Raw genomic sequence first — 21545 nt, forward strand, 5'->3', positions numbered from 1 at the left:
ACAGACAGACAGACAGAAAGATATGAGAGAAAGAGAGAGAGAGAGAGAGAGAGAGAGAGAGAGAGAGAGAGAGAGAGAGAAAGAGAGAATTATTTTACATCTCTCTTAGGCCATAAAAGTTAAGAAAAAGATAGAATCATAACTTCATGCTTCCTTTAATGTCATCAAAGTTGAATACAAGTTATAAACACTCATGATCTCATTAAAAAATCGCATTAGACTTTATAGGTAAAAAACTAAGTCAAATTACAGATTTAGTGGGTTAACAAATAGGCTAAGAGGAGATCTTTATATCACCAAAGAATCAGGGACATTTGAGATTCTTCCTTTGGCTTCTTATCCAAGGAATGTTTAAGTAAAATTTCACATCTCATGGGACAGGGTTTTTGTCAGATGAGGTAATATATAATAACAGGCTTTCAGATAACCAAAAGTTGCAGAAGGAATGGCCCTGAGCCCTGAATGATAAAAACTGATAAAAGGAAATAAAAACTAAAAAATTCCCATTACACAAATAAAGTATTTAGGTAGGAAGTGGGTTATATTTCTTGGGATGAGTTAGCACACCCATAAACTAAGTTGACTCAGTACTATATAATTTTGTGTGGGAGGCCAATAAGAGAAACAATCTCAAACAGATAAAAATCTGAGACTCTTCTTTTGACTCCTTTTCTGATCCACACCTTTCCTTAATGAAAAGCTTCAAGATCCTAACAATCCAGCTGTTAAGAGGTTAACATTCTCTCCTTTGGTCAGAAATATAACTGTTTTTGTTTCAAAAGTAGTTCAGACACTCAAGGTCATAAATTCCTCCAGGAGGGGCATTTCGCCCCAGAGAAAATATCCCGTCACAGCCTTCGGATAAGGACCTAGCCAAAGTTCGACCTTAGTCTTGTTCTATTTGGAAGCTGTAAAAAGTGAAATTTGGGGAATGCCATTCTAAATATATATATATATATATATATATTTCTATGGACAAGGGAAATGTATCAAAACAACATTTCCCGTGATCCAACATGGTCCAACTGATTTCCGTTTCCGATGTCTTGACGCAGGGGAGAGCTTAAATCTCCTGGGTTAGGAGGGAGTGGCCTCTTTTGCGATTAGGCCATGGCCAGGAAACAGGAGACAGTAAGGGAGGCGGCAGTTTTGAATGCTTACAAGCGCGTGGTCTAATGATTTAAACTATCAACATGGCTTTAATTAAAATACTAATTTATATATTTATACCAGCATTTATCATTTTTAATATTAACAAAGCTAATGAGAATCTTTGTGTTTTGATATGACATAATTTGTGTTTCTGTGCAAATGCAAAGTTTTTGGTGGGGTTCTTTTGTGTGAAGTGAGTATTGAAGTATATAAAATAAACTCCATGCTGCAAGAGACACAACAGCAACAGCAGCAGCAGCAGCAGCAGCAGCAGCATGAGCTGACAGAAAGACGTGTCTGGGTCCACTTATTTCTTATCAACTAAACCATCATTATCAAATTATTTGGAGATGATAAAAAGATCTTGAAAATTTTGTAAAATCATTTTAAATTGTCACATTACTTTTGTTGATGATAAAATAAGACTAATGCCATACCCTGAAATTTTGCTTAAATCTGTGAGAAACAATTTTATTTAACATTAATCTATATTTAAAGTCATTTCTCATCACCTCCATGGCCATTCTAAACCTTTTCATCCTACCCTGCTTAGAATCTTGCTTATTTCACTGAAAAAACAAAACAAAACAAAAAACAGGTTTATTTGCCAAGAGTTCCCTCTTCTCTTCATCTCAGGTAACTCAGAATCTCACATGAAGAAGTAGCCCTCTTTCTTGCTAAGACAAAGCACACTACATGCAGAAGTGATCCTCATCTTCTCCAGATTGCATGTACCCCTAATCATCACCATTCTTTCCCAATCTTTGGTATCTCATTGTCTACTAACTACTTCCCGGTGTCTATAAACACACTCACATTTCTCTACCCTCAAAAAAAAACTTCATTTGATTGATTATACTTGCTAGACTATATCTCTCTTCCTTTTAGTGACTAAACTCTTTCAGGAGGACATCTATATTTGGTTAATCCATTTGCTTTCCTCTTAACTTTCTGCAGTCTGGCTTCTCTCCAAAATTACTAATAATCTCTTATTTGCTAAATATAATGGCCTTTTCTCAATACTCATCTTTCTCTGCAGTCTCTGCTGTTTGGAATTTCTTTTTTTCCTTACAGTTATAATTTTTATTTTATTTTTAATATTTTTCCATGGTTACATGATTCATGTTCTCTCCCTCCTCCAGGAGCTGATAAGCAATTCCACTGGGTTATATATATATGATCACTTAAAACCTATTTCTATATTATTCATTTTTGTAATAGAGTAATCTTCTTTTGGAATTTCTTGATATTGTTCTCTATTGATGCTCCTATCTGTCTGACCACTTTTCAGTTTTACTTGTTGAATCTTTATGCAATTTGTGCTCACTAAACCTAGGTGTCCCACAAGGCTCTGTCCTGAGTCATCTTCTCTTCTTTTATACTACTTTGTTTGGTGTTTTCATGAATTCCTATGGATTTAGCTACCTCTTCTATGCAGATGATTCTCAGAACTAGAATCTGCTCTAACTTCCCTTATAAACCTCAGCCTTGTATCTCTAGCTGCCTCCTGAAAATACTTAACTGCATATCCTATAGACATCTTTTTATTTTTATTTTACTTTTTTTTTTAAAAACCCTTAAGTTAACTTAAAGTGATAAGGGTGGGCGATGGGGGTCAATGACTTGCCCAGGGTCACACAGCTGGGAAGTGTCTGAGGTCGGATTTGAACCTAGGACCTCCTGTCTTTAGGCCTGATTTTCAATCCACTGAGCTACCCAGCTGCCCCTCCTATAGACATCTTGAAATCAACATATCATAAAATGAGCTCATAGGGCAGCTTAAATTCTGAGGAGGGCCTAGAGAAAGGCCTCTTGGGTTTTCCTGGGTGGCTGGCTGGCGTACAAGAGAAAAGTGGATGGGCACCAGTGGTAAATTTAAAGGTAGTCAAGCGCGGTCATAGATATTTCACCAACAAGGCTATGGCTATTAAAATATCAATTTTTCTTATACTACATGTCTTTATCATTTTTAATCATAACAAAGTGTTAGAAAGTTTTTCTTAATTCTGAACTGAAATCTCTTTCCTTGTATCCTTTATTCATTGGACATAGTTATGCATTTTTGGGCCAAGAAGCACAAATCAAACACTTCCTTTACATGATAAATGTTCAATATTTGAAGACAAGGATCGGATCGTGTTTTTTAGACTTCTCTGATACGGGCTAATAACTATACTTCATTCTTTCAAATGATACTTGCACTGCATATTTTTAATTTCCTTCATTCTGATCAACTTCTTTTGGACATGTTGTATAGCTTGTCAAAGTCCTTATAAAACACAGTGTCTAAAATTGAACAAGAGAATTGCTTTGTGTATTTGATAAAATTTTGTTCATGGTCAAAAATAAAACCCCACAAAGTAGGTCAAGAAATACAAAAAGCTATTGTAAGTAGATGACACATTTGTTTGATACTATGACATGCTCATTAAATTTGCAGGTGACACACAGGGATAGTTAACATACTGGATTTCCTAGATCTATGTTTGGCTAACGTCATGCATGGAATCCTCCTTTCCTTCCACACACACACCTCTGCTTGCTGGAACCCCTGGTTTCTTCAAAATTCAGCTTAAGTCCTATTTATAGGGGGATACTTTTTTTAGTCCCTTATCACTTTTAGTTCCTTTCCTTCCAAGGTTACTTTATATTTGATTTGTCTATATCAGCAATGGGCAAACTTTTTAAAGAGGGGGTCAAAGGAAAGGAAATGCTCATCTGTCAGTCTGTTTCTAAGGCAACTCTTTTGAAGTTTCATTGTATTGTATCCTACTCATTGTATTCGTCAGATTAGGAATAATGTCCGGAGGCTGGATAGAACATTTCAGGGCATATGGCCTGCTGGAGTAGTTTGCCCATCACTGGTCTACATATTATATGCACACATTTATACACATATACACATGTAACACACACAATTTTCCCCTTGCTTCTGGAAGGCAGAGACTGTTTCTGCTTTGTGTTTGTATAATTAGCATTTAACCACAATGCCTGGCACATGGTAAATACTTGATAAATGTTTGTTAATTGATTATATGACAGAGAAAAAGAACCTTGACAGGCTAGCATTGGGTGGAATAAAGTGAAATTATCAGAGATAAATATAAAGTCTTATACTTAGTTACAAAAAAATTAACTACAACAATTACTTTAAAAAGAATTAGTGGATTATAAACTTAATGAGGATCAACCAGTGTGACTCTGAGTAAAATTAAGAGAGGTATGGCTTCTAGGAATAAGCAAAATGAGAGTACCATTGTACTCTGGCCTGGTCAGAGGGAATCTGGAGTCTTCTGTGAAGTTCTTGGCATTATACTTTCAAAATACTGAAAAGCGAGTACCTTGTACATGTACATGTACACCTTCAGTACATGTAATATGGGGATTACTACTGAAGAATTGGGAACATTTAGTTTGGAGAAGAGAAGAATCAGTGAATATTTTAATGTTTACTGTACTGACTTGATTACTGGGGATGGGTAGGGTAGGTGGTTTATGCAATGTGTTTCATTCTGTGAAGTAATCCATGAATAAATAAAGAAAAAAAAAGAAATACTGCCATATAGTCATTTTTGTGTATGTGCATGTGTGTGTTTGTATATGTATCTATGTATATAAATACAAATGCAATAGTCTATATAGCAATATTGCCCACTTTTCTTTATGTGTGTATAATTGTGTATATACATGCATATATGATGTTTTTGTATATATGTGTAGCTAGGCCCTAGCTAAAAGAAATCATGACTGATCCATTTAAATACTAGGAAACTTCCTATGTACCCAACAACAGGCCTGGTCAGCTACATGTAGAATTAGGAATGCAAGGTTAACTAATTATAAGCCTATCAAACTTCACTAGATCCAGGTATGCATTTGGAAAAGTTGACTAATCAAAGAATCCAAGTGGTTGACAAAGGGCAGGGGATAGAGGTGTCACAGTCCACATTATCTGCAGACTGACTATTTCTAGGAGGTTCCCTTATTATCTAGTCCTGTGAATCTATGCAGCAACCATAATCAGATAGGAAGGTAGAGGCTGAGGAGATCTGGGCTCTTGTTTGGTGTAAATGATCCAGGGTATGACCAAGCTATTGTCAATGTGTGCCTGGGGGTCTGAAGGATGAGATAGTCATCCATCCTTGCTTTTGTGCAATGAATAAATTGCCTGACTCATGGCCCTTTTGAGTCCTTTCTATATTCTATGGCCCTTTCTATATTCCTTCTTGGTTCCTTTCTGCAACCACAATTTCCTCATATATATATATATATTCAGTATATATATTTAGAAGCTAACTAGGCATTTTTCTTCTTTTCTAAAATATTGGTTCCAAGGCAGAAGAGCAATAAGGGCTAGGCACTTGGAGTTAAGTGATTTGCCCAGGGTCATGCAACTAGGAAGTGTCTGAAGCCAAATTTTAACCCAGGACCTCTCATTTCCAGGACTAGCTCTCTCTATCCACTCACTGAGTCACCTAGCTGCTTGTAACTAGGTATTTCTTAAACAGATAGCTGAAATACTACTGTAACTTTTATTAAAAAAAATCCTTTTCGCATCGGCCAAGGGTGTGGGGGGGTGCGGGGGCGGGGGTTGAAGGGGAAAGGTGGAACATGAATCATGTAACCATGTTAAAAATGAATATTAATAAATGTTAAAAAAATCCTTTTTTTGTTGTGACATAAGAAATGACAAAAGGGATGATTTTAGAGAAAACTGGGAAGACTAGTATGATGAAATGATGTAGTACAAAATGAGCAGAGTCAGAAGAACAATTTATACAATAACAGTGACACTGTAAAGACAAGAATACAAACAACTCTGAAAGGCTTCAGAATTCTGATCAATACAATGAACCAAATACAATTCTAGAACTGTCACTAATGAATGAACTCTCTTCACAGAGAGGCGATTACACAAGATACAGAACGAAACACATTTTTGTACTTGGCCAATGCAGGAATCTTTTATTTGGCTATGTATATGTTACAAGAATATTATCTTTACTTTTTATAATGTAGAGGCAGAAGGAAGAGAAAATAAATCCTTATTAATTGAAACAAAAAAGGCAAAATAGAATTAAAGTTATAAAAAAACAGGATGACCATTTTTTAGATAAGTTATGGTGGGAGTTCTGTTTATGTGTAGGTTGGAGTAGGTGGTTTGCAAGTTCCTTTCTAACCCTTAAATTCTGTGATTCTATAACCTATAAAATATGTCAAAAGATTCCAAAAAATTAAACATTTGTAAGTCTTTTTCAAGTTATACAGTAAATTTAAAATAAATGAGAACATGTCGGATTCATATTTCCAAAAATTTCACTTTTCATGATATTCTGTGGTTGATGTCTAGCACTTTATATACTAGAAAAGGATCACACTAATATAGATCTTTTACTACTTATCTAAAACTTTGTAACAGTAGGGAAAAAAATAACTTTTAATGAGAAAATAATTCCTATTACAAGTCCCTATATTTAGATGACTCCTCATGGCATATTAGGTGATTTAGATTTTTAGGGCTATGCTACTAATGCAAAAGTACTGCAGGCTTCTTGTGGGAAAGGCCTGGATTGTTGTCTAGCCAGAATGGATCTCCTTTCTGAACACATTCAAGTATAGAGAAGTTTATCTTCAAGATTTTGACCATTAGATGACAAGTTTTTTGGCCATGACAACCCAGGAAAGAAACAACAATTTTTAAAGGACCATTAATACTATGCAGACACCTTTCTCTTCAAGATGTGACAATGGCCAAAAAGGACACAGAAGATACTAAGAAACAAATTTTAAATCATTTGTAAACATTAAATGCAGATTCAATAAATGTTTAATCTTTGTCCAGAGATCATATAATGTGTCCAAAAAGACATACTCAAAAGAAATGAGCCCAAGTAATAGTGATTTCACACTATTAAGGAAATATGTGCTCTGAAAAGGAGGTAGATTGATTATGTGATGAGAACTGGGGATCAATACCTGTATAACCAAAGTTCCTCACTGCTACTCACAAAATATAAAAAGATGTATAGAAGGGTCTCTAGAAAGCTTGATAGATCTCTGTATAAGATCAAAGATGAACAAGAATTACACAGAAAGAAAAATTACTAAAGGGTTGCGATTTCTATTAATGAAGGGAATGAACACTGATGAGGTCACAGATCCATTGAAGTACTGAAATATTAAGAAAATTCATTGGATAAAATATGGTTTTAAGAAAAGCTCATTTGATTTCCTTGGTTTGTTCCTAGAATAACAATGTCCATGCATTTGAATCCTTAGCTAATGTTCAAATTATTAAAAATACATTTAATTTTATCTTAAGCTCCAAATTCCTTTTCTCCACAAAAACAAAACCTGACACAAACATTTCATTTTTTTCTCTCTAAAACTCTTACCTTCTGCCTTAGAATCAATACTATGCATGCACTGGTTCCAAGATAGAAGAGTGGTAAGGGCTAGGCATTGGGGGTAAAGTGACTTGTCCAGGGTCACACAGCTAGGAAGTGTCTGAGGCCAGATTTGAACCTAGGACCTCCCATCTCTAGGCCTGGTTCTCAATCCATTGAGCTACGCAGCTGCCCCCTGTCACAAACATTTCTAGTCAAACAAAACAAATTCCAGCACTGACCATGCCTAAAAGGTAGGGGAGCAATCTTTACTGAAGTCAATACCTTCTATCTGAAGGTGGGTAGTATATTTCCTCACAAGTCCTCTGGAATTGGAGTTGGTCATTATTCTAATTGAAGGTCCTAAGCCATTCAGGGTTTTGTCTTTATAAAATTGTCATCCTACTTCTGTTCACTTCACTGTACCTGGGTCCATATGAATCTTTCCAGGTTTCTCAGAAACCACTTCCTTTATCATTTCTTACAGTATATTAATATTCCATCACAACTTGTTCAGCCAGACCCCAACTGATGGGGATCTCTTCAATTTCCAATTTTCTGCAACCATGAAAAGAGAAGCTATAAATATTTTTGTATGAGTCCTTTTCCTCTTTCTTTGATCACTCTGAGGGTAAAGACTTAGTAAGGGTATCACTGGATTAAAAGGTATTATTCACAATTTAATAACTTTTGGGGCATAGTTCCAAATTGCTTTCCTGAATGTCTGGACCAATTTAGTTTCATCAAATGATTCGGAGTATCCCGCCCCAATCCCTCTAGATTTGTCATTTAATTTTTTTTCTTCAACTTTGCCAATCTGATAGATGGCAAGCATCTCAATGCTATTTTAATTTGTATCTCTGTAATTGTTATTAGTGTTTTATTTATTTTTATTGTTTATCATATAATAGCCAAAATCTTGAAGATAAGCTTCTCTGTACTTTGAATGTGCTCAGGAAGGAGACACTGAGCACAGGTAAGATGGCAGTCCAGTGATTTAGAGCATTTTTATATGCCTCTCAATAAACTGGATTTCTTCTTCTGAAAACTGCCCATTCATCTCCTTTAACTGTTTATTAATGGGAAATAGCTCTTATTCTCATAATCATGACTTGATTCTCTCTATACTTTAGAAATGAGGTCTTCAACAAAGAAACTTATTGCAAAGATTTTTTTCCTTCGATTTCCTGTTTCTCTCCTAATTTTGGCAATACTGGCTAACTTTTAATTTTTATGCACTAACTTTTAATTTTTATGTAATCAAAATTGTCCATTTTACTTCCTGTGAACATTTACTTTTTCTTTGGTCATGTACTCTTTTCTTATTCATATATCTGACAGGCACCTTGTTCCATGCTTCTCTAATTTGTTTGTTATCCTTTATGTAGTGTTATATACTCATTTGGAGCTTGTCCTGGTATACATTGAGATGTTAAATCTATACCTAGTTTTTGCTAGATTACTTTCTAGTTTTCCCAATCTTTTTTTTTTTTTTTTTTTAAATTTTAAACCCTTAACTTCTGTGTATTGACTTATAGGTGGAAGAGTGGTAAGGGTAGGCAATGGGGGTCAAGTGACTTGCCCAGGGTCACACAGCTGGGAAGTGTCTGAGGCCGGATTTGAACCCAGGACCTCCCGTCTCTAGGCCTGGCTCTCAATCCACTGAGCTACCCAGCTGCCCCTTCCCAATCATTTTTGTTGAAGTTTTTGCTCCAATAGCTGGGATCTTTGAGTTGATCAAACAATAGATGCTACTGTGCTCATTTACTTTTGTATATTGAGTACCTAATCTGTTCCACTGATTGACCTGTCTATTTCTTATCTAGTACTAAACTGTTTTGATTATTACCACTTTATCATATAGTATGAGATTGAGTATTGCCAGGCCCCTTTTCTTCATACTTCTCCCCGTTGATTCCCATGATATTCTTGATCTTTTATTCCTCTAGATGATCACTATGATTTTTCCTAGCTCTACAAGCTAACCCTTTGGTGGTCTGATTGGCATGGCACAGAATAAGTATATTAATTTAAATAGTATTTTCATTTTTACTAAGAAGTCAGCTTCAAGAATGAGTTGGACTTCAAGAGGGAAGTCAGCTTCAAGAAGAAGGTCGACTCAAGGAACAGGATAGGTTCAGCCTATCATGAGCAACTAATATTTTTCTAATTATTTAGTTTTGCATATAATGTGTAAAGAATATTTTGTAATTGTGTTGACATAATTCCCGTGTGTCTAAATAGACTTTTTTTTTTTTTTTTTTTAAATTTTAAACCCTTAACTTCTGTGTATTGACTTATAGGTGGAAGATTGGTAAGGGTAGGCAATGGGGGTCAAGTGACTTGCCCAGGGTCACACAGCTGGGAAGTGTCTGAGGCTGGATTTGAACCTAGGACCTCCTGTCTCTAGGCCTGGCTCTCAATCCACTGAGCTACCCAGCTGCCCCCTTCTAAATAGACTTTTGTTTCTATCTCTTCTTGTTGAATTTTGGTGGCGATATACAGAAATGATGATGATTTGTGTGGGTTTATTTATATCTTGCAACTCTGCTAAAGTTAATAATTTTAATTATTCAATTCAAATTAGTTTTCTAGTTGATAGTAGGATTCTTTCAGTAAAGCATATAATTTGCAAAAAGTGATAATTTTATTTCCTCTCTGCTTATTGTTACTCCTTCAATTTCTTTCTTTTGTCATTGCTATTGCTAGCATTTCTTGGACTATATTTAATAGTAAAGATCTTACGAGAAAGGCTTCTAATTCATCTCCACTGTAATTTTGGTTCTTAGCTTCAGATAGATACTATTTATCATCTTAAAAGGAAAGCCCTGTTTATTCCTATGCTTTCTAGTGTTTTGAGCAGGAATGAGTCTTGTCAAAAGCTTTTTTCTAGGAGACCACATCTTTATTGATATAGATCAAAGGATTATAGATGTAGGAATGGAAAACCTCAGACCAACTCCTCTAACTCTACTGCTTTATTTTACAAATGAGGAAACTGAGACTAGGGGAGGTCAAATGACTTTTCCAAGGTTACACAGGTATTAAGTGGCAGACCTGAGATTTGAATGTCTGTGTCCTCTGACTCTACACTTCACAATTTTTGATCACCATACTTCATGCAAGATTCCACTGTTATTATCTGACTATAAAAATTTGATCCCATGAAACAAAATGCTGCCTTAAAAACTGTCATAAAACAAATTGTCTTTCATGTCTATGCTTAAGTCACATAAAAAGTCCTGAAAGATTCAAGAGATAATTTTGTTCAGACTGACCAGAAAAAGTCAGTCATGAAAGAAAAGTAAGGCATAATCATTATGCTTCACTGGTATCCATGTAATGTTCAGGGATTGAAAGGAAGGCTACTGAGGGTTTTATGGAAGATTTATAGGAGGGTATAGAGAAGAGCTACATGGAAGAAGTTCCAATGATACAGAATTCCCAGGTATGTGAGCAAATGTTATCCTTCTCCCCTGACATTATGTCCCATTCTTTCATTCCCATTTACCTGATACCTTCCCCATGCTTTCTACATCTCAATCCACCACAATCCAATCTCTTCCACTGTGCCCAGTGGATTAACATTCTATTGTTGTGTCCCCTCACCTCATTCTTCTTCTTGCTCTTCCCATTTTTTACCCTCATAAATGCTTGGCTTATGTCAGAAGACATTCTGTCTCTGGCCTTCCTTTCCATAACTGGTTGCATTTTTCTTTATCCCTTGACACATCAGGATTAGAGGCGTTAGTCTGTATACTCTTTATACCTCACTGCCACTCCCTCAGCCACCATCACTCAGCAACTTTTCCTTTGAGGTCCACTTTATCCAGATCTTAATTGCCCAGTCATTTGTTAGTGGTAGCTGTCTACTGGCTCTGAGGTCATTTCTTCCTCCTTCCTCAAGCAGTCTGTACCAGATCACATTCTTCTTCCCCATACTAATCCTTGTTCTTTCACTGGATTTCACATACCACATCAAACATTCTGCCTTTTGAGGAACTCAGTTTGCTTAACCTATTCCTTTACTCCACCTCAGCCACATACCGCTATAGTCACATCATTAATTCACTAACGATTTTCTATTTTTGTGATTAGGAATTCTAAAATTCTTTGTCCAACTATGATCTCTTATTGTACCATCTCCCTATCCTTCATTTCTTCTAAATTTATTCTTTGTCTTGTAGCAAAGAAATCCTTTTACTCCTCCCTCACTGATTTTCTGAATGACAGACACTACTGGCTTAGCAGAAAGATAGTCAGACTTGATGTCAGGAAGATTTAGGATTAAGTCTCACTTCTGGCACATACTGGCACAACCTCTTGGGGCTGCAAGCAACTCTCTAAGAGTAAGTGGTGGGATGGCTGTATAAGTAGAGGGAATTTCTTCAGTGGGAGTTTCCTTTGCAAATGAAATTATATATGCAATGCAAAATATTGACTATTATACTCTCAAATAGAAGTTATTTTGACCTCTTCTCTCCTTGGGCCTTTCCTAGAGGGATGAGGGAAAGCTTTAAGTAAGATAAGGCATGCTTAAGCTAATATTAAAGTACAGTTTTATTACATGAGTACAACAGATGAAAAGTAGAAGTACCAGGTAGTTCAGGGACAGTTGCATGGCTCAGTGTATTGAAAGCTGTGGGAAGCTGTTCGATGTATTAAAGCCTTTGGAGAAATAGGATCAAATTTAGGGCCTGTTATCTGGATTCCCTACGTGACCAATCCAGACTGAGGCAGTCTTTGTGTTTGGTTCTGGTCACCTGAGCCCCGAAAAGCTCTGGTACCAGCAGGTAGGTTAATCCAAAATCAACTTGATCCCTCCAAGAGGCTATTAGGAGTCATTTAGAGAAACAGAGTCTGTAACAGATATTTTATCTGGATCCCATTACAAAATCATCAGCAAGTAAAACTGTGTGTATGATTTTTCTGCACTGCATGTCAGGAATGCAGACAGAATGGGCCATCTAAGATAAAAATCTGAGGCTCCTCTTTTGACTCAGTTTTGATCCCCACCTTTCTTAGAACTCCTATTGGAAAACTTTGAAGTGGCAGACCAGCATCTACTGAGTTAATGATTCCTCTCCTTGATAATTAAGAAGCCTGAACCCTAACAAACATTACTTAAGATAAGTCTGCATACTCAGATAAGTATGGTGCTTTTAGTCTTGACTTTATTTGTCCAGGTGCCTATAATCCTGGAAGACAGAACTCAATAAATGAGCATCTCCATAAAAATATTTCCTCTCCCAGAATTATCCCTACTAATTGATGGTTGGAATTTGGCCATTGTCTTGGTACTTATACCTTTACTCTTTAGACTTTAATGGGTTATATATGTGTTCTTTGTTTGAAATCAGTATATAATAAACTCCCAAGCCCACAGAATTTGGGACAGCATGGGCTAACCACTAGTCTAGTTGTTCTCATTTTCTTTCTCCTGCCTTAACCATCCTATGCCACCACGCCGCTCAGGACCCCAAAAAATCATATAGAGGCATGGCTCCCTATAGAAAGCCAGGCCCAGAGACCAGAGGTCCTAGGTTCGAATCTGGCCTCAGATACTTCCTAGTTGTGTGACTCTGGGCAAATCACTTAAGTACCATTGCCTAACCCTTACCATTCTTCTGCCTTAAAACCAATATACAATATTGATTCTAAGATGGAAGGTAAGGTTTTTTTTTTTTAAATAAGGTAGTTGAAGGTTAGTTAGAAAAGAGGGTTAGTCATGAAAGGAAGGATGGTAGGATTAAAAAGAAAATCAACACAATGGATAAGAGTTAACTTTTTCCAACAAGGGTAAAAACTTTTAACAAAATCTTGTTATAGTGGGAAATTTAGGGGTGCTGGTTTGGTATAAGTATCCTTTTGTAGAGTGTATTTGAAAAATAAAATTAAAAAGTACTAGGTGTGCTCAGAAGTCTAAAAATAATATAGTGTGTATCTATATATATGTAAATTTATATATACTAGATATCATTATGCAGTATTTCAACCATTTCTCAGTTTCTAGTTATAGGTTAACTGTTAACTTTCCCTATAGCACTAGTTGGTAGTGTAAGAAAATTTTGGGGGAGTTTTGTGGAAGCTGCAATTGACACACGAAAGCTAGCAGACAACACAGAAAAAGTTTAGAGACTATATAGCCTATGACCAAATACTTAACCCCAATTTTACAATAAGGTACTGTGAACACTGCTCCTAGCCTGACCCAGAAAAAAACCCTCAGATTTCTGCTCTGGTACGGAGGGAGAACCAAAAAATTTTACAGACTGCAGGGCACTGAGTCACTAACCCCTCCATGTCTCCCGCCCTCCTTTATGTGACGTGGAAGGGATACTTGTATTTTGAAAAAATCACAATGTTCAAAAGATTTTTAAAATAGTGATTGGGGAAGTGAAAACAAAAAGAAGCTGAGAAAAGAGGGTTTCTATTCCAGAATTTCTTCACCAAAACACATATTTCTACCTAGGAAACATAGTGATGAATTCCCTTGCCAAGAACAAATTTCTATATTCCGAGAAAAAATTTATTTTAAAGCAATTTCCCTTGTCCTCAAGACCAATGCCCTCAAACCTTTTTGGGGACACAAATAAAATACCTTTCTTTTTACCCCTTTTTATAAGTTGTCCTGCTTACTTTGGAAATGTCTTCATTTTCTAAGAAAAACAAAAGGACATTAGAATTTGACATTTAGAAGTCTTTACTATTTTTTAGAATTTTTACTCCTGGAATATCATGCCACAAAATGAACCCCAACAAACTTAGGACTTCTAACTCTGGAATTCCCAAGAAATCAATCTCTTTTCTAAATTGAAAAGTTGATTGAGAAAAGTCAACTGAAAAATTGAAAAGTCAATTTGTGAATCAAGCTACAAATTCACTTTAGATGTTAATTCCCCCAAATTATAGCATTAATGGTCTTATTCTCCATCTTATTTACAATTCTGCAACTACAGTAACTGAGTCACTCCATCTTATATATTAAATACCTATACTTTGCCAAGTTCAACAAACACGGCTTTAATATGTTAACACTCTTAATAGGAACATCGGTTAAATAAACAGACCATTAAGTTGGTGTAGAATGGTCATTCTGGCAAAGTCTATTAATTTGCTCTTATACATTAGCCAATTGTTGGACAAACACAAATCCCAGAAGACACTGGGATGAGTTTCTACAGAACACTTAAGTCCCATGTTTTGTGTGCTCTCTATTCCCTGTACTATAAGCACACCTAGAGGCATTTATATATAGTAAAGTAAGGAGAAAAGTACATACTCTCTTTCTGTCCTCTCCCATGTATAACAAGAAGTGTCAAGGAGGTTTGAAGCAACTGAAAACTATATTAAATTAGTAAAGCTTTGGGGACAGTTATCTTAGTAACAGGAACAATGAAAAGTGAAAACAGATGTTCATACTGCACACTGGTAATATTATCCATCATAAGACAACATTAATGAAACAGTAAGAATCTGAAAATTACAAAATCTTCCACAACATACTTACTGTGATAAATGAGGGGGACATTATTCTTTGTACACAGAAGGCATTTAATGGTTGAATATGATAGGCAATGATATTAAGATAATATATTTACTTGAGCAACTTTTCCCCAATTTTACCTACTAAGCTTGAAACGAAATTTCTTTGGTATAGTTTTGGCAATTCTAGCACAAGTTAGGAACTTTAGTTCCTCTTTCATGAGACATCTAAGGATTCCCTGCCACTTTGGAGATAGAATAAAACTATAGGATCTCTGTTCAAGGGATTTTCCTGTAAATGGACCTTCACAGGCTTCTAGGCGAAAGTAAAAAAATAGTATTGCAGAATACTCTCAGTGAACATACACTCTCTCTGTTTCTGGTACCACATATTTCAATAGCCTGTAATGGGGAATAACCAGGGAAGTAGACTTAAATATTAAAATGTGGTTCTAGAAGGGTGTGAGGGTGACAGGAGTGTCTGAAGGCAGGACCAAACAAAGTTGGGAGACTAGGGTTTAACAGCTAGGGAGGTGCCTGTTACTGAAGTGGCAGTTAGGCCCAACTGCCACTCTGTAGTATCTAGACTAGGACTATGGAAACCAGCAAAGTAAAGGCAAGAGTTTTATAACACTTTTAAGCAGGGACAACTAAGATTAAGGAAGGGAATAGGGGTAACTACACTCTTCAGACTAAGGGCAAACCACAGGGTCAGGGAAGGGACTTAACTACACTAACTGAGACCTAAGCAAGACAGGGCCCAGGGACTAGCAAAGACTGAAGTGGATATCCTCACAGTAGTGTCCAGCCTCACTCCAGCGGTGTTTCTGCTCCTCCAGGACCACCTGCTGTACTCTTCCAGGTGGGTAGATTCTGGGAGCTGACCCAGCCCAAATTGACCTGCAACTCAGGTTGGGATTAGTAGTCTCTACCAAAATCTCCCGCAAGTAGGTGACGGTCTTTCCACAGGATCACTGGTAAACTGGTGTCTCCTAGGGTCAGTTGCAGCTTGCCCCAACCACCATGGAGTCTCTCTCAGTGAGCAAGAAAAACACTTCCTGCTTCTTCATTCCATCTTGGAATTCTCCAGCCTTTCCTGCTAGGTCCACATAAACTATATATAAACTAATAACTAAGTAATCCTCACAACAAACCCAATGATCATTGTATAGTTTCCTTAGATCTAAAAACTCTTTAAACCAGACTTAACAAGTACCCAGTTGGAAACATTAAAGAACATATGACTAGAAAGCTAACATGAAACATTTTCTCTCTTCTCCTTAAATATGAAGTTGAATAGGTAATGTGTTATCAGTAAATTAATAAACATTTATTAAGCATCTACAATCAGTGAGGCTGTGATGGTGAACCTTTTACAGACAGAATGCCAGGCCCTGTCCCCACCTCAGCCCCAAGACCCAGTGCCATACCCCTACCTCCCATGCTGGATATGCCCCACCACTTCTTACCACACACAGGAGAAGGAGAAAGTGCTCCCATTGGGCTGCTGGATGGAAGGGCAGGCAAAGTAAAGAATGTTCTCAGCTAGTGTAGAGAGGGGGAGGGGAATGGCCCAAGTGCTCCATTCTCCTCCAGCTCTGCCAACTGTCAGCCACCCACCTTACCCGCTGTGTGCTTTTATTGGGCTGCTGGGCAGAGGGGTGGGTGAAGTGAAAAAATGTTGTCAGGCATGGAGAGGGTGAGAGGAGCAGCTCTATCCGAGTCCCTCTGCCTTTCTAGTAACTAACCCTGGGGGTAGGGGGTGGGGAAGGAGGTAGCTGTGTGCCCACTTTGTGTGCCACCTTTGGCACCCATGCCATAGATTCGTCATCACTGAGCTAGGCAATGTGTTAGGTGCTGGATATGCAAAAGAATGAAATACTTTCTGCTCTCAAAGAAAACAAGTTTATATGTATGGGCAGAATAACTACAAAGAGAATAAATTTTTTAAATGCAAGGCAGTTGGGAAGAATACTAAGCATGTGTATGTGGGGTGTTCAAATAAATCTTCATGTGGTAGGTGGGGCTTGAAGTTTCTGAGTACATTTAAGGCATGGAGGCCAGAGCAAAGGCATAACCTAAAGGGAAGAGATGTGAGATGGAAAGCTCAACAGAAGAAAGAGAGAGAATGCCAGTTTAGGTAGACCATAGAGTATTTGCAAAGGAAGAAATTAATTCCTGATCTCTGCTTCTGCTTTTGGATGTTCAATGTCCCAGTACCTTTCTCACTCTGGAAGACTCCTCTGAACCAATAGTTTCTTCTTCTAAATAAGACCATTTGATGTGGCAATTTAGAGATAATGAAATATGCATGTTTCCTTCAAATTATTTCTAGTTATTTTTTTGGTAGACCTCCTCAGTTGTTACTGTAATCTTTTCCTGCTCTAGCTTTCCATTAAGATGGTGTTTAATTTATCAGGTAACCATGTCAATGAATTGACCTCTTTATATTCCCTAAGATTAACCAACAAGTATTTAAGTACTTATTTTGTTCCAGGTACTGTATGAAGCACTGAAGATACAAAGGGCAAAAACACTATCTTTGGCCTCAAAGAGCTCACATTCTACATGCCTATAAATAGTCAGCAAAAACACAAAATGCCTGTTGGGTGACTTTGTACTGAAAGATTTCATAATGCTCTTTTTTGTAATATTAAGATGATGATATTGTTCCACCATACACTGAGTTGTTTTTTAGCAATGGATTATAGTTCATTCATACTTTTTCACGCTGTTGTCATTGTGTCATAGCTAGATGAATTTTAGGGTTTAGTTCAAGGTTGAAGAACAAATAACTTAATTTTAATTAATTTAATTAAGTTAATTAATTAATTAAGTAAGTTAATTAATACTCATGAAATCACAGGTCCTTCAAATATTATTTTACACAATATATTCCATATCAACATACTATAACTATTTTATAACTAATATAGGGATTATTTCAGTTGAACCTGACTGACTCCCCCTCCATGTTTGGCAGTTTAAAAAGAGACATCCATAGCAACAATTATATATTTTGAGAGGATAAATTAAAAAAAATATTGTATGCTTCCTGGCACCATTTAAAATAAAAATGTTAATGAACTGGTAGAAATTATATTAGTATTTTAACTCAACAGAAATCACTGAAGAGTTTGTCTAGCATTTTTAAAAAAAGCAATAGCTTTTCCTCTAAGTGCAAAAAAAGAAGTTTCTTTGGATTGATTCTACTAATTAGATAAAAAAAAATTAAATATATGGTGTTGTTCTTCAATCATTAATCACCCAGGTTCATTTATATTATGAATGATCAACTCTTTACCCTCCCTTCATCTGACCAGTTGCCAAGTTTTGTCAATTCCACCTCTATATCCTTTCTCTTCATTTAGAACACAACTATGTTATAGCAACAACCTCATTGGTTTCCTTGCCTCTAAACTCTACATTTTCTACTAAATAACCAAAGTGTTATTTGTTCATATACTTCTTGTTCATTTACTAAGTAATATAGTAAGAATGAGACAGTTGGCACAGTGGATAGAACGCTGGCCTGAAGAGAGGAATTCTCATCTTTGCGAGTTTAAAACTGTTCTTAGACACTGTCAGTCCCTGGACAAGCCACTTAACCTATCTCCCTCAGTTCCTCATCTGTAAAATGAGCTGGAAAAGGAAATGAAAAACCATTCCAGTACCTCTGTCAAGAAAACTCCACATAAAGTCACAAAGTGTCAGTCATGACTGAAATGGCTCAACATCAGAATAAGACATTCCCCCCAAAAGTCAAAGTAATATTTTCAAAGCAGATCTGGTCACTTCTCTGCTCAAGAACCTCTGGTGGCTCCCCCTTGCTGCTAGAATCAAATACAAATTCCTTTTTTGTCATTAAAGCCCTCCAATTTCTAACTTTATAGGCTTATTACATATTAGTTCCCTTTCAATCTTTCATTCAGCTGAACTACATACTGCATATTATCTTCATGCAAGACAGTACATTTTTTTCTGTGTCTTTATGTAAGTTGTCTTCTGTGTCCAGGTATGGATCTCTCCTCACCTACGTCTCTTAGAATCCTTCGTTTCTTACAACTTAGCACAATTCTCCTATATCACACCTTTTCTTTGGCAAGAGGTCGTCTTGATGTAGTGGAAAGGAAAACTGGTTGTGGAGTCACAGAATCTGGGTTCAAATCCCACCTTTGATGCTTACTACCTGTGGGACTTGGGATAAGTCACAACCTCTCTGGGCCTCTCAGTTTCCTTATTTATGAAATCAGGAGGTTGTCTGATTTAGTAGATAGGACACTGGAGTTGGTATCATATAGACCTGGGTTAAAATCCTACCTCAGATATTTACTAGCTATGTGACTAGCTGTTTAATTTTCATCTTTTCATCCCGAGTACCTGCAGGGTAGTAGGCTTTAAGAGATGCTAGTTGACTGCCAACTTATTTCACATTATTTTAGTTATTTAAACTTACTAACACAAATGATAATTATTGCAGCAGCACAACACAGTTCACTAGACTTGAGTTAGGAATATTTGGGTTCAAGTTATGCCTCTGACAAATTTTAGCTGTGAATCCACATACATGAGGCACCTTTCCGACCTCTGATTAGCTCACTAAAGATATCTTCCAGAACAAACTGTCCATCTGCATTTAAAGGGAGCTTCCAGAGAGTTGTACACTAGTGAAATCACATCTGGTCCAAAGTTTTTAAAAAACAAAAATTCCCAAACCTATACTCAAACAAGCAAATCAGTATCTGCAAAATCAATTAAAAAAAGGGCTAAATGAAACACTTAGAAAAACCTATCTGAATTGAGAGATTATTACGATTATAATGAACAAAAACTTATAAAAAAATTGAACCCTGCTTCTAAAAAATTTGTCAAAGATTAATTTCTTTAATACAATGATAATGCTTAGGTCAGAAAACAAAATCTTTTTAAAGTTCAAAGAAATCTAATCTGTTTAATTAATGGAAAATTCCTAACTATAACTGTTTTCCAATAGGAAAAATTCTTGTACAAAGTTTAGTTTTTTTTAAAAACTAATATGGTAATCCTGTGGAACCATACAATAAGGTTCTTGGAGCTCAGTTTAATTAATGAAGTGCCAAAATATACTAATTATAAGGTAATCTATACATCTGCCTATTCACTACATTAGTAATCCCTAAATACAGAACTGTTTTAGATAACTCCACTTGGTTAGAACTATCAGACAATTTTCCCAACAATCTCAATTTTACAGACAATCAACCACTGTTGGTTGTCGACCACAGGCACGGAGGCTTTATGCTTTGTAAAAGCCCCACTGTCACCTTGCCAAATGAATTCTAAAAACAATCATATTTAAGATTATTTGTTTTTAAGCATCTCAAGATACAAATAAAAAATTACTAGGAGTGGGAACTGCATTAGAAGCAGGTAGCATTCACTAAAAATTGCCCACAAGGTTATGATGAAGATCATCAGAGATAACATTTGTAAAGCACTTTGCAAAACTTTTGCGAGAACTATATAAAAAGCACCATAAGAATAAACGAAACTTCAGAAGGTAGTTTGTTTCTTTAAATCTCAGAGTTGTTTAAGGACAAGTCATTGAGAAAAAAGCCAGAACCAAATGGCTGAGAGTTGAACCTGAATGGTGCACAAAGCTTAAAGAGCCAGCTTAGGCACCGATGGTAAGGCGTGCTGGTAGCACTACAAATAAAAGATGAGCACCGATGCACTTACTCTTTGTAGTGTGCAAACAAGGGAGTCCTGAAATGTTCCCGTCACTTGGGAACATTTGAATGGAGAAAAGAACGAACGTTGCCAACACGGTGAGTCCCACTTATCCCAAAGATACAGAAACAATCGACTGTAAAAGTATTTTTAAAAAATTCTCCGCGTAAAACCTTTTTTCTTCTCCAGCGGTCAGGTCGGGGGCACTCGCAGTCTGAGGAGACCAGCTGGGTGCAGGGCTGGAGCCCGAGCTGGAGTTGAAGCACGGCCGCCCTTCCTCCCGGTCCCTAGCTTACCTGCCGCATTGTAGCTTGACCCTGGCTGTCCAAGGAGCCGCCTCCATCGCCAATCCTTCGCCCCGTGGCCCACTGTGGGGTGAGAGAGTGAGGAGAGTGGTGGTTACTCTTGCAGCCCCGCCCAGACTGCGTTCCCCACCCCCACCCCCCTTCACCTCCTAAGACTGGCTCGCCTGGGTGCTACCCCGGTTTCCGTCTCCGCCAGAGCGGTCTCCTCTTCCGCCCGCCCGCTCGCTAGGTCGACACCGCCACTTCCGAGTTCGACTCTTTCCCTTCCTTTCACCGCCTCTCCCCTCCCTCCAGACTGGTGTCCTAGCAACGATCTGCGTAGTGGTGACGGCATCATTCCGCGACTTGGTGCCCCGCGCCTTCGCGAGCCTGGAGGTGGAGCCGGCGCGCTGCACTCGTCAACTGGGCGACTGAAGAGCGCGGGAAGCCGTGGGTAGTTTGACTGGTTTTATTCGTGGGTTCTTCTTCGCTCATCTTCTGTGTGGTCAGATTGGGTGAGTATCGGCCA

At 37.2% G+C, this 21545-nt stretch overlaps 1 protein-coding gene across 1 annotated transcript in view; it reads right to left on the reverse strand.

Moving 5' to 3' along the window:
- The window catches only part of SOCS4 (suppressor of cytokine signaling 4), a 30833-nt gene extending 9540 nt beyond the window's left edge, over positions 1 to 21293 (reverse strand). The window contains exons 1-2 of the mRNA XM_044661977.1: positions 21213 to 21293; positions 21029 to 21100 (exon numbers count right to left, since the gene is read on the reverse strand). The gene's annotated coding sequence lies outside the window, so the exon portion shown is untranslated. The remainder of the gene's footprint in view (positions 1 to 21028; positions 21101 to 21212) is intronic.
- Between the last annotated feature and the right edge of the window lie 252 nt (positions 21294 to 21545).

This window comes from Gracilinanus agilis, chromosome 2, assembly GCF_016433145.1.
Source record: "Gracilinanus agilis isolate LMUSP501 chromosome 2, AgileGrace, whole genome shotgun sequence".
NCBI classification, from domain to species: Eukaryota; Metazoa; Chordata; class Mammalia; order Didelphimorphia; family Didelphidae; genus Gracilinanus; species Gracilinanus agilis.